Consider the following 11,562-nt stretch of genomic DNA (forward strand, 5'->3'; position numbering starts at 1 on the left):
TTATATAAACTTGTACGAGGTACCTAGCTGAGGGAAAAAATCGTTGAATTCTAAAGATTGATATTGTTTTTATCGAGTTAGATATTTTAATTTGTATTTAAAGCTGCTAGTTAATACTGCTATGTATACACTTTTAACTAATGTATAGGACAAATGCGTTTTTAGGAATTTCTATAAGTACACCTTTTTACTAATAAATCGTCACAGTTTTCGTGTCATTGTTTTTTTACATACACTTAAATAATTTTTATGGGGAGCATTTAAAAATAATTTTATGTCAAATACCACAAAACCGTAGATTTTCATGACCCTGCATATGGTCAAATTTTGTAAATAAAATAATTTAGCCGTAAGAAGTGTTTCGCGGAAGAGTAAAATTTTAGTGGTAAAGTTTCTACGAACATTTTATAAATTTCAACAGAACGGACTACAACGTTTGTTTAGAAAGTTAATGTATACCGCGGTTGATTGAACCACAGACAGTGCTTTCTAAATGGTTTCAGAGATAGTAAACATTTTTGTTTAGTTTAGGATAGAGTTTTTTTAGATTGCAAATAAAAATAATTTTAATATCTCCTAGAAATTGACAAGAAAGAAATTTTTCTTATAGAAAGAAACTATATATTTGTTCTTAAGAAAAGAAAGTAGGCATATGATGTGTGGAGAATGCTTGTGATTGGCTAGGATACCGATGGAAGGAGAATAGAGTGGTGAGTTTCAAATTGATGAGAGAAAAAGGAATTCATTGGGTTATTACCATCGAAAGCAATCAGTCCAGTTTGAAAGTAGTGTATTTTTGCAAAGTGTGTTAAATTGTTGACCATGGAAGCAGAATAGTGTGAGACGAGAACGAGATCGAGTCGAGAAGTCAAAACTCCTTGTGTCCTGAAAAGATTCCAGTTTCTGTCAGTAACGAGAGCAGTATTATATAAACTTATGCGAGGTACCTAGCTGAGGGAAAAAATCGTTGAATTCTAAAGATCGATATTGTTTTTATCGAGTCAGAGATTTTAATTTGAGGAGAGAATTCGAACGAGTGCTGTTTTTTGAAACAGTTTGCAGGAGAAGGACAATTTGCAGAATCAGTGGAGCACGTTGTGGGAGAACTAAGGACAACACAATGCAGCAGAAGAAATAAGGACGTCGGCAAAGGTTAGTCAGATTATTTGTGAAAAGAGAGAGTTGTTTTGAATTACATACCATATTTGTTTTTTTAAGCCACGTTAACTTAATAGGATTACAACATAAATTATTCATTCATAAATTCATAGAAGATATAAGTGTATAAGTGTATTCATATATTTAAAAAGTGGAAATTATTTTTTCTCTTTTTTATAATAATAATAACAGTCTACCGACTCAATTAAATCAATTTGGTTCACAAAAGGAGATAATAGAATTAAAGGTTTATTTTATGATTAGGTAAGAAATTTTACAACAGAATAAAGTTTAGCAATTTTTTTATATTTATGGTATAGTATATAAATAAATAGAGGTTATAATATTTATATGAGTTGAGTATATTTATTTTCCCTGTACCTTTTCCTTCATACCTGCACCCGAGAGGGTAGATAGTTTAAAGATTGTATATATATTGTAAACGAGAAGTACGAGAAGCCACAAAATAAAGGTAATACATATAATCAATTAGCCCTGAGAATGTTTTCTATTCACAAATTTTATTAAAGTTTGGTTTTGTTTCATGAGTAGCAATTAAAATAATTCATTAATTAATCTAAGTAATAAGAGGCATCTTAATCTCAAAACAAGGATACAATACAGAGCCTAATAACACATGCCCACTATCTCCAAATATTGAATGTTTGATGTAGAATGTTAGGCGGTAATATTATTCCCAGGAAACACAGTACTGTATTTACATCACGATATATAATAAAGGAAAGTGTCCCAGACTAATTTAACCAGACTATATTTCTTAAACGAACAGACATTGCTTTAAAATTTTGGCTACGAATTTCGTTACTTACTTAAGTACTTACTGTAAGCCGATCTTGCACCTCATAGCGCGCCATTAAAATATCGATATCTTGGCCAAAATAAACTTACAAACATTTTGATAAGCTCAAATGGTTCCTTTTGAGTTTTCTATCATTATTGTTAATTAAAGTATAAATGTTTATAGCTCAAATTTGTTTGAAACCCTTATAAACAAATGAATGTACAATTTTTTAAAAAATTATAACTTCAAACGGATATTAAAAATGAAGATAAAGTAATTTAACAAACTTTATTTGGAAGCCTATTATCTAAGCTAAGCTTTAAGATAAGGCCTTATGCCTTATAATAAGGCTCATTTTTATGCGTAGAAGCCGAGTTACGATCGATAAAACTTCGAAAAATACTTATTTTGCAATTTGCATTGTGCACTAATTTTACAATATCTTGAGTTATGATTGTTGGATTCAAGTTTGGTAAACGATTTTTTCTTCGTTTTGTATTAAGGAATAAATTTTGTCCGAAACATTTGTTTTATCTCTTAGTTTATGAGCCAGAGCCGTAAAAACAATTAAATTGTTTATAACAATTTCTCGACCACTCGGATCGAAATCCACCCTCGAAATTCGTAATCAGCATGCCAAAATGCATAAGAAAACGTTGAGTTTGTCCATCAGAATTGAAAAGGACATCCCTCTGGCTCCTAGACTACCTACTATTTAGAGAAGCTATTTTTATATGAACTGCCTTATAGCTCCGGTTCGGGGTATTACCAATTGCAGTTATGTGCATGTTTAAATTTTGCGTCGTTACACAAATTTTTCGAATAAATTATTCACTGACAAATATTTTTTGCGATCCAACGTCCATCAAAATACGGGCCTGTACCCACATAACAATGATGTTCGCATCATGTTCTAAGCATATCCTACCAACATTCGTCGAAGTATATCCTTTTTAGTATATGCGTAGTACAAGCATAGCATGTACCATAAAAAACATTCTAAATTTCATGTTCTTTGCATGTGCCTCAAAGAATATTCTTGCACCGAATATACTGAGCACATTCGGGTACGTAGTATCTCGGAATGTTCGTAAAAGTTTATTCTTAGAATATACCTTAATCGAATATTCTTAGTATATGCGTAAGTATATGCAAAAGTATATACTTAACACATACCTACTTGTATATACTTTTAAAATATCTAAAAAATAATATACTATATGTACCTACCTATAGGAAGAAGAATAATGTGAGCCTATAGATTATCAACTTCGAATAATTAATAAAATTTATGTATTTTAGTAGGTACTACTGAACTATCTAATTCATTTTTTTTAAACCGTTTTAATTGTATGGTAAAAAGTTTAAAACTTAATTCTATTGTGAAGAAAAATGAGAAATTCTCGTTTCGTTTTCAGTTGAAATGAATATACCATTTTGATTTGAGTAGTTTATACCATAAGTGCCATAAGTAAAATAATTTTCGGGAATCCGGAAACGGCCATTCATTGTCATTCTGACCCTTGCATTGCATTTTATACCTGCACAAGGGAAGGGGGTAGGTAACAAAAGAGCAAAATATGAAAATAGTTTCCAGTCAGTTATGCATTTATGTCTACGCTGTTTAGGTAGGACCAAGTATTTCTAGCTACAAGGACTAAAACATTTTTAAGAACATAAAAAGCAGTTTGAAAATAATAAATTCATATTGGTACTTCAATATTTCCTAAATACCTAGTAAGTAAAAGTATGTATAATGTATATAGATATAGATACCTATAAATTTTAGTAATTTACATACACATTATAATATAATTTGGCTATTATATAATTATATAAGCAGCATTTTTATTTTGATGTGCACATAATAACTAAATATATTACTTATATTTTATATATAGGCTACTTACCCATATAATATTTATTATACATAGGTACCTATATAACTAACTAAAGTTTATATATTTTATACTTACTTTTTACGTAATATTGTAGAATGTAATATCTACATTCTCATATGCAATTAGAATATGTAAATATAATATATTAGTAGAACCAAAGAATACTAACACACCCTGTGGGTGTGTTAGTATTCTTTGGTAGAACCTATAGGATGAGATTGGGTGATGTTGAAAACATACTTCTGAGAAATACAGCACATCCTTGGAATATTCTTCCCATATACTAAAAATATGTGCGATAGTACATTCTAAGTATATACATAGAAGGTATATAGCACTTCCTTGGAATATTCTTCCCATATACTAAAAATATGTACGATAGTACATTCTAAGTATATAACTAGAATGTATATAGCACTTCCTTGGAATATTCTTCCCATATACTAAAATATGTGCGATAGTACATTCTAAGTATATAAATAGAAGGTTTATAGCACCTCCTTAGAATCTTCTAAAAAGTATGTTCTTGGTATATACTGAAAAGAAGTGCGGTAGTACATTCTAAGTATATACATAGAACGTTTAAGTACTGTAATGTAGTATATACTCAGTATATGCTCTGCACATTCGCAATGGTAATTACGCATATTCTAAGTATATACTTTTTCTGAAAAGTATGTTCTATGAATCTACTAAGAACATGAAATTGTTATGTGGGTAGGTACTTTCTGCTCTGTCTTTCTAATCCATACTTGCGCCGTTACGAGCAAATCTCATCAGCTGTTTTCACGAAAAATGTTGACCTATTTTCGTTTTCCTATGCTTCGTGAGAATTCTGCTCGTCCGAAGTTTGATGGTATGTGGTGGTCCTCTTGTTGCCATATGTTGCAGCACGTAGCGGGTTCTCTGATTTGAACTGTAGCATAGAATGGTTGATCATGGACGTATAATATTATGTAAATAAAGATGAACCGGGTAACCGGGCTATTTAGATACATCTTTTAAATGAAATCATGAGATTGTCACCAAAGAATATAGACGTGAGTATATATTTATTCTTTATTGTCACAGTCATAGGCATAGACACAAATCCCTAATTTGACGTCGTCATATTATGTTGTTTTTAAGTCAATATTCGAAATAATGTTCCAGTTTTAGTGTAATTTGTTTTAACTTAAAAATCAAAATATATTACTTAGTTATTATAAGCTATTTCTAAATATACTTATTACGCAACCAAGTACTTAGAAGAAAAACAATTTTTTAAAATTTATTAAATGAAAATATATTCTGATAATCTTCACTCTTTGCGAGACTTGGCACCACTGGTAATATCAATATCAACGAATCAAATCGCAGCGCTTTCGAGGAAAAGGAACATGACGTCGTATCGTTTACATTTGTGTTGATAATTTCCTTATTTGTGATATTTTAGTGAATTTGCTAACGTATGTATTATTTATTTTGAATTTGAATTGAAGAATCGTAATCTTTAAGTAGTGTCCTATGGTGCGTAACTGTCATTTCATTCCTAAAAATACATACAGTTTATCCACTAATAATTTTCCAACATAAACATGCCTCATTTTGGTATCAAAGAGACCCGCTTTCGAATCAAGGTTATCAGATATATTTCCTAAAATTCCTAAGTTTATATGAAAAAAATATTCTCTATTCTCTATTCGTTATTATTCAATTGCTAGTCAACGACACTCTTAAAAAATAATATGAAATTATTTTCAAAAAATATATCTATAAATTAATTAACTAGGTACTTAATATTTCAATGGACTCTTCACTAATGAATTAAAGCAACTGTGAACTTTGTATATATTACGTATGCTCTAAGAAATTTTCGAATATCGGCAACATTGTAGTCTGGAGACAATTTGGTCGTTCAGTCTATATCGATGTTGCTATGTTGATGATTTTAGCAGTAATACTCTTATAGATAATGATCTACTTTTAAGAAAGCAAACAGATAACTTTTAAGAATCCAAGTTCTAAAAAACGGTTTCAAGAATTTTATTATTTTTTTCCAAATTTTACTCATTTTCTACCTTACCTGGAAACATGAAAAATTGAAGATATATTGATATGGTATTAAAGTGGCTACATACTGTAATATCTACATAATAAGGCAGTTCAGATAATTTAATCTTTTTAATTATGAAAATATGATAAGAATTAGCTTTAATCAAGTTTAAAGATTAGGGCCGGTTGTTCGAACGCTAATCAAGAATGATCATTATCAAATAATTAATTACTGTCAATGTCAACTTTGTTTGGGTTGTTAAAAAGTCTGTGGAGTCTATAATCAATTAATATAACAATCATTATTAACATAATTAATAATAAATCTCATAATTGTAATTAATTATGTTTTCAGCAACCCAAACAAAGTTGACATTGACAGTTTTGGTGACAGTAATTAAATATTTGATAATGATCATTGTTGATTAGCGTTCGAACAACCGGCCCTATTAAATTTTAACTAATAAAAAACCAAATAGATCCAAAGATCATCACTAGATGTGATGATCATATGCAGTATATTTCGTTTCAGTTCAAGAATAAAAGAACACCACTATTATTATATTGTTTTAAAATTTATTTTTCACATTATGTGATGTATGTCCGTGCATGTATGTACTTTTTGGATAAAATCGATTTTGAATGTTCAAGCTCTTTTACATAGCACAGCCGCACAGCGTTAAGTCGACTTTACACTACATGATTTATCATGTGATTTGTCATATGATTTTTCCCATGACGAGCCGCATGACAATGCTTATGACAAAACGAGCCGTATAAACAATGCAAAATCATATGACAAATCACACAGTGTAAACATGTAAATTTCACTCCATGACCAAATCATATGACAAATCACATGATAAATCATGTAATGTAAAGTCGACTTTACATTCAATTTTAAACTACATAATTCTTTTTATGATAAGTACGTCTTTGAAATGAGTAATAAAAATTAATACCTTTCCTAACAAAAAAATTAAAGAAATATTTTTAAGTATGGACATACATTATTGTACAACCAACGTGTAAATAGAAAAATATATTACTACCTAAGCATTGATTAATATCTACACAGTTTGGGTAGTTTTTAATCAATGACTTAAGCAAATAATTATATTACAAGCGACCGACATCGTGCATTATGGCAACAGCGAACTGCAAAGCCATAAATCATTATGAACACGGGTTTGTCTAGTTATGAGACAACTTAAATTCTTTAATTTCGGCACCAGATATCAGAGGCGGAGGATTAAGGTAAGTAATATAATATTTATGCTGTAATATAATATGGCATTTTGGAGACCATTTGATACGAATGATCAAGATGTATCATCTTCTGTGTTATCAATAAATAATGACAATTATGTTAATGACAGCCCCTAATTAAAAAATAAAGATTTGCATGTACAATCCCAAAGAATCGTTCTAAAAGGTCGCCGCCTACGGATTGTAGTGAGTAGTCGGTTGTAATCTGAGCTCCCGAAAAAGTAACATTTTAATAAGGAAATTCAGCGAAAAAATTCCTAATTTTTCAGTAGTGTGAATATAAAATAGTTTTGGTGCTGTGAGTTGAAAAAAAATTGGAACACTATGGTTATTACAAGAGAAGTAAAAGAAGCTATTGAAAATGCTGTAAGTCAAGCCATTATAAAAAGTCTCCAAAATAAAGATATTATAAAAAGTCTTACTGATAATGTCGCCGTAGCCATTATAAATACCATTGAAACCCGTCTAGGTAATTTAGAAGAAACAGTGGCTTCACTTAAAGTGGATATTAACTCCACTAAAACAAACTTGGAGCGCAAAATAGAAGAATTGAACGAGAAATTTGATCGACTAGATCAAGGGAACCGGCGCATGTGTCTACGAATTTTTAATCTAAAGGAAAAGGAGAAAGAAGACACCAGAAACGAAATAATTAACCTAATAAATTCTAAAATGGGTTTAAATTTAAAATATGAAGACATTAACTTATGTTATCGAATTGGTAAACAAAACAAGGATAAAGCTAGGGCTGTGTATCTTAAATTAAATACAATCGAGAATAAGCAAACAGTCTACGCTAAGAAGAAGCTACTAAAGGGTACTGGGGTAGTTATTAAGGAAGATCTCACTAACTTAAAATTGGAATTGGTAAATCAGCTAACCAGTCTTGTGGGTTTAAAAAATGTGTGGACTGACAATGGTAAAATCTACGTCTGTCGAAACGGTAACGTAAAAATAATAAAAAATTCTAAAGACTTTGATGAATACAGAACTCATTATAATTTGTAAATAATATGTGTTTTATCAATTGTATTATTGCTAATGCTCTCTAGGTTTTAAGGCTTTAAATTTTTGTTTTCGATACCATTTTTCTATTTCGCTTTAATAAACGATTGATTAAATTTTGGGATATCAGGTACAATTTATGACTAAATGCTTGAATATCTAGAAATTTTAGATAATAGTCAGGAAATCGATACAAAAGAATATAATAATTTTCAAGATTACTTACTTGAACTGGAGAGGGTAAAATGGGAGAATGGAATTGGTGTGATTCACTTTAATATTCGAAGTTTACAAAAGCATTTTGATGAACTGCTCATATATTTAGAATCAGGTAAGGATCTTTTGGACATAATTATTTTATCCGAAACTAGGGAGGTAAATATAAATGATTTTCATATTCCGAATTACGGAATATATTATAATGAATCGTGTATAAATAAATGCGATGGTACGGTGATTTATATAAAAGATAGAATATCATCTACAATTAGTACTATAGAGATAAATGATAGTAAATTTCTCCGCGTGAAATTTTTAACGAAACATTTAAATACTTATTATTCAGTTGGGATAACTGCCTATTATCGACCACCTGCAACAAATACTCAAATATTCTTAAACGATCTGGAACAATATCTGCAGCAGTTGGATATGCAACATCTTGAAGTTTATGTAGGTGATATAAATATCGACTTGTTAAAATCCTATACACCCGATACAACTAGGTATCTAAACATATTAAATACATATGGTTTCATCTCTTATATAAATAAACCTACAAGAGTTACTTCTGATTCTAAGACAACAATAGATCATATATTTATTAGGAAAACTAATAATATAGAAAGTAAAATTGATATAGACTCGATAGTTTTTCAAACCGATATGACAGATCATTTTTCGCCATTTGTTTTGATATCCTTTAAAAGCTGTGACAGTATAAATACAGAACATAAAGAAAAAAATTACAACAAAAAAATTGACTTTAAAAAAATAAATAATTATTTAAAAAATGAATCATGGTCTGAAGTAATTAATAATAATAATGTTCAAATTTCTTACAACAATTTCATTAATAAAATAAACACAATTACAAACTCTTTCACTAAAATTGTTGTCAACAAAAATAACAAATACAAAAAATTACAACCATGGATATCTACGGCAATAATAACATCCATTCATAAACGTCATATCCTCAAAAAACAACTAAATAAAACGCCTACACCCATTCTAGAAGCACAGTATAAGGAATATAGAAATAAACTTAATGTGTTAATAAAAAAAAAACAGAAAAATGATTACTATAAACAAAAATTATACGGTACTCATGGGAATACTAAAAAATTATGGAATATTATTAATGAGGTTGCAGGAAGTAAAAATACACTAGATATTTCTAATATTGATATTGTTAATGAAAATGGGGACTGCGTTAAAAATAATACAGATAAGGCAAATGTGTTTAATAATTTTTTCGTACTTCCGGGCCTAAAGTGACAACTTCACTCCCTTGTGACAGGTACTAAAGTGTCACATTTAATCCCTCCGGGATTAAATATTGACGAAACTCCCGGAACGATTAAATCACAAACAAACGAATTTAAGGGATATTTTATTGAAAAATATAATTAATTAGAATGGTAATTAACGTTAATATTCAAATTAATATTGTGACAGTTCGTCATATTGACCAGTCTTTCCTGGGTTAATGCAGCAGGTAACTGACGAGTAACAGATAGGTCCTTTTCATATTGAACTGGTGTTTGTTTCGAAGATCCTGCGGAAACAGGAAGCGAGAATGAGGACTGTGGCATAACTATAGTGGACGAATCGGCGACTTGACCAAATATTTTATCTGAAATTTTTTGTTTATTTTTAATAGACGATTCAATATATCCCTCGGCCACGTTGGAGGATTTCCATCCTCCATGTCTCTTCAGCACGTCTATTGTTGCTCCCGAATCAGCTAACAAAGACGCAGATGTGCGTCTAAAACAATGTCCCGTATAAGACGTCGCATTTTCTAATTTCAAGAAAGCTGCTATTTGCCGTGGAATTGTACCAAACATGTTTTTTCCTACTACTCGCGTAGTACATTCTTTGTTGATGTATTGAACAAAAAATTTTGAATGAGTTGTCCCTGTCTTTCGCAATGCCACATATTTCCGAAATATCGCCACAAAACTGATGGCACTGTTTTCTGAATTTTTGATCACAAAATTTCGGTCAATTTTATTTTTGGTGTTTCTAATCGCAATTAGGAAGGAATCGCCCAAATCTCTCACATCGTCGATTTCTAAATCAACCAACTCTTTTCCACGACAAGCTCCCGCAACGCCCAAAATAAGTGCAACCTACAAAAAAATTGATTTCTTAAAATTTCTGAATATAAACAAATTTCCAAATTTACCTTAAGCATTAAATATTTATCATCCGGAGCCTCCCGTAAGAACTGATCTACCTGCTCAGACGTGAGAATTCTTGACTTCTTTGGCTTAAATCCCTCATTTCTTCTCTTCAAAAAAGCTAATAATTTTGGAAATTTACTTATATCAATATCTTCTCTAATGTTAATAACCGATTTCAGCATTGAGTAATGTGCCCAGAGAGTTGAGGCACAAACCGCTTTTGATTTATCATCGAAGTAGACTAACAGCGCATTTTCAGTAGGTTGTCTCACATTTTTTAAGCGGCACCACTTTTTAAAAGCATCGTACTGCTGCTCGTATAGTTTTCTAGATTTCGGTGGTAACAATTCTTCACCTACTTCGGCTGCTCTTTTATCAATATCAGATACACCTTCTTCACTCATGATACCAATAATTATCAATAACAATGTTTCTTTACAATGACACTAGTAATGACAATGTTTCTAAATTATAACTGTCACAACGCAATGTTACTATGGTAACTTATTTTAAAGACAGTTTATTAAATGAGTTGAAGAGAGAAAAAACTGATTGAAATTATTGAAATAATTAATAAAATCATACCGGAAGTACGAAAAGTATCGTATATACCTTGCGACTGAAGTACATTTAATCCTTCAGGTAAATTATGGCCCTCCCTGCGGTCGGGCCATAAACTTTACCTTCAGGATTAAATGTACTACTTCAGTCCCGCGGTATATAATGTACTATTTTATAAACTTAGGAATGAAAATGGCAAATAAAATAGAAAATTCAAATTTACCTGATAATTTGTTGAGAGATGTTTATATAGAATCGTCTATTTTCTTAAAACCGGTAACGCAGGCCGAAATAACTATTTTGATATCTAATTTAAAGAATAATTGTTCTCCTGGTCCCGATAAGATTAGTAGCAAATTAATAAAATATATTCATCTTAATATATTGGGCCCATTAACCCATATAATAAATCTCAGTCTCT

This window comes from Diabrotica virgifera, chromosome 6, assembly GCF_917563875.1.
Source record: "Diabrotica virgifera virgifera chromosome 6, PGI_DIABVI_V3a".
Classification (NCBI taxonomy): domain Eukaryota; kingdom Metazoa; phylum Arthropoda; class Insecta; order Coleoptera; family Chrysomelidae; genus Diabrotica; species Diabrotica virgifera.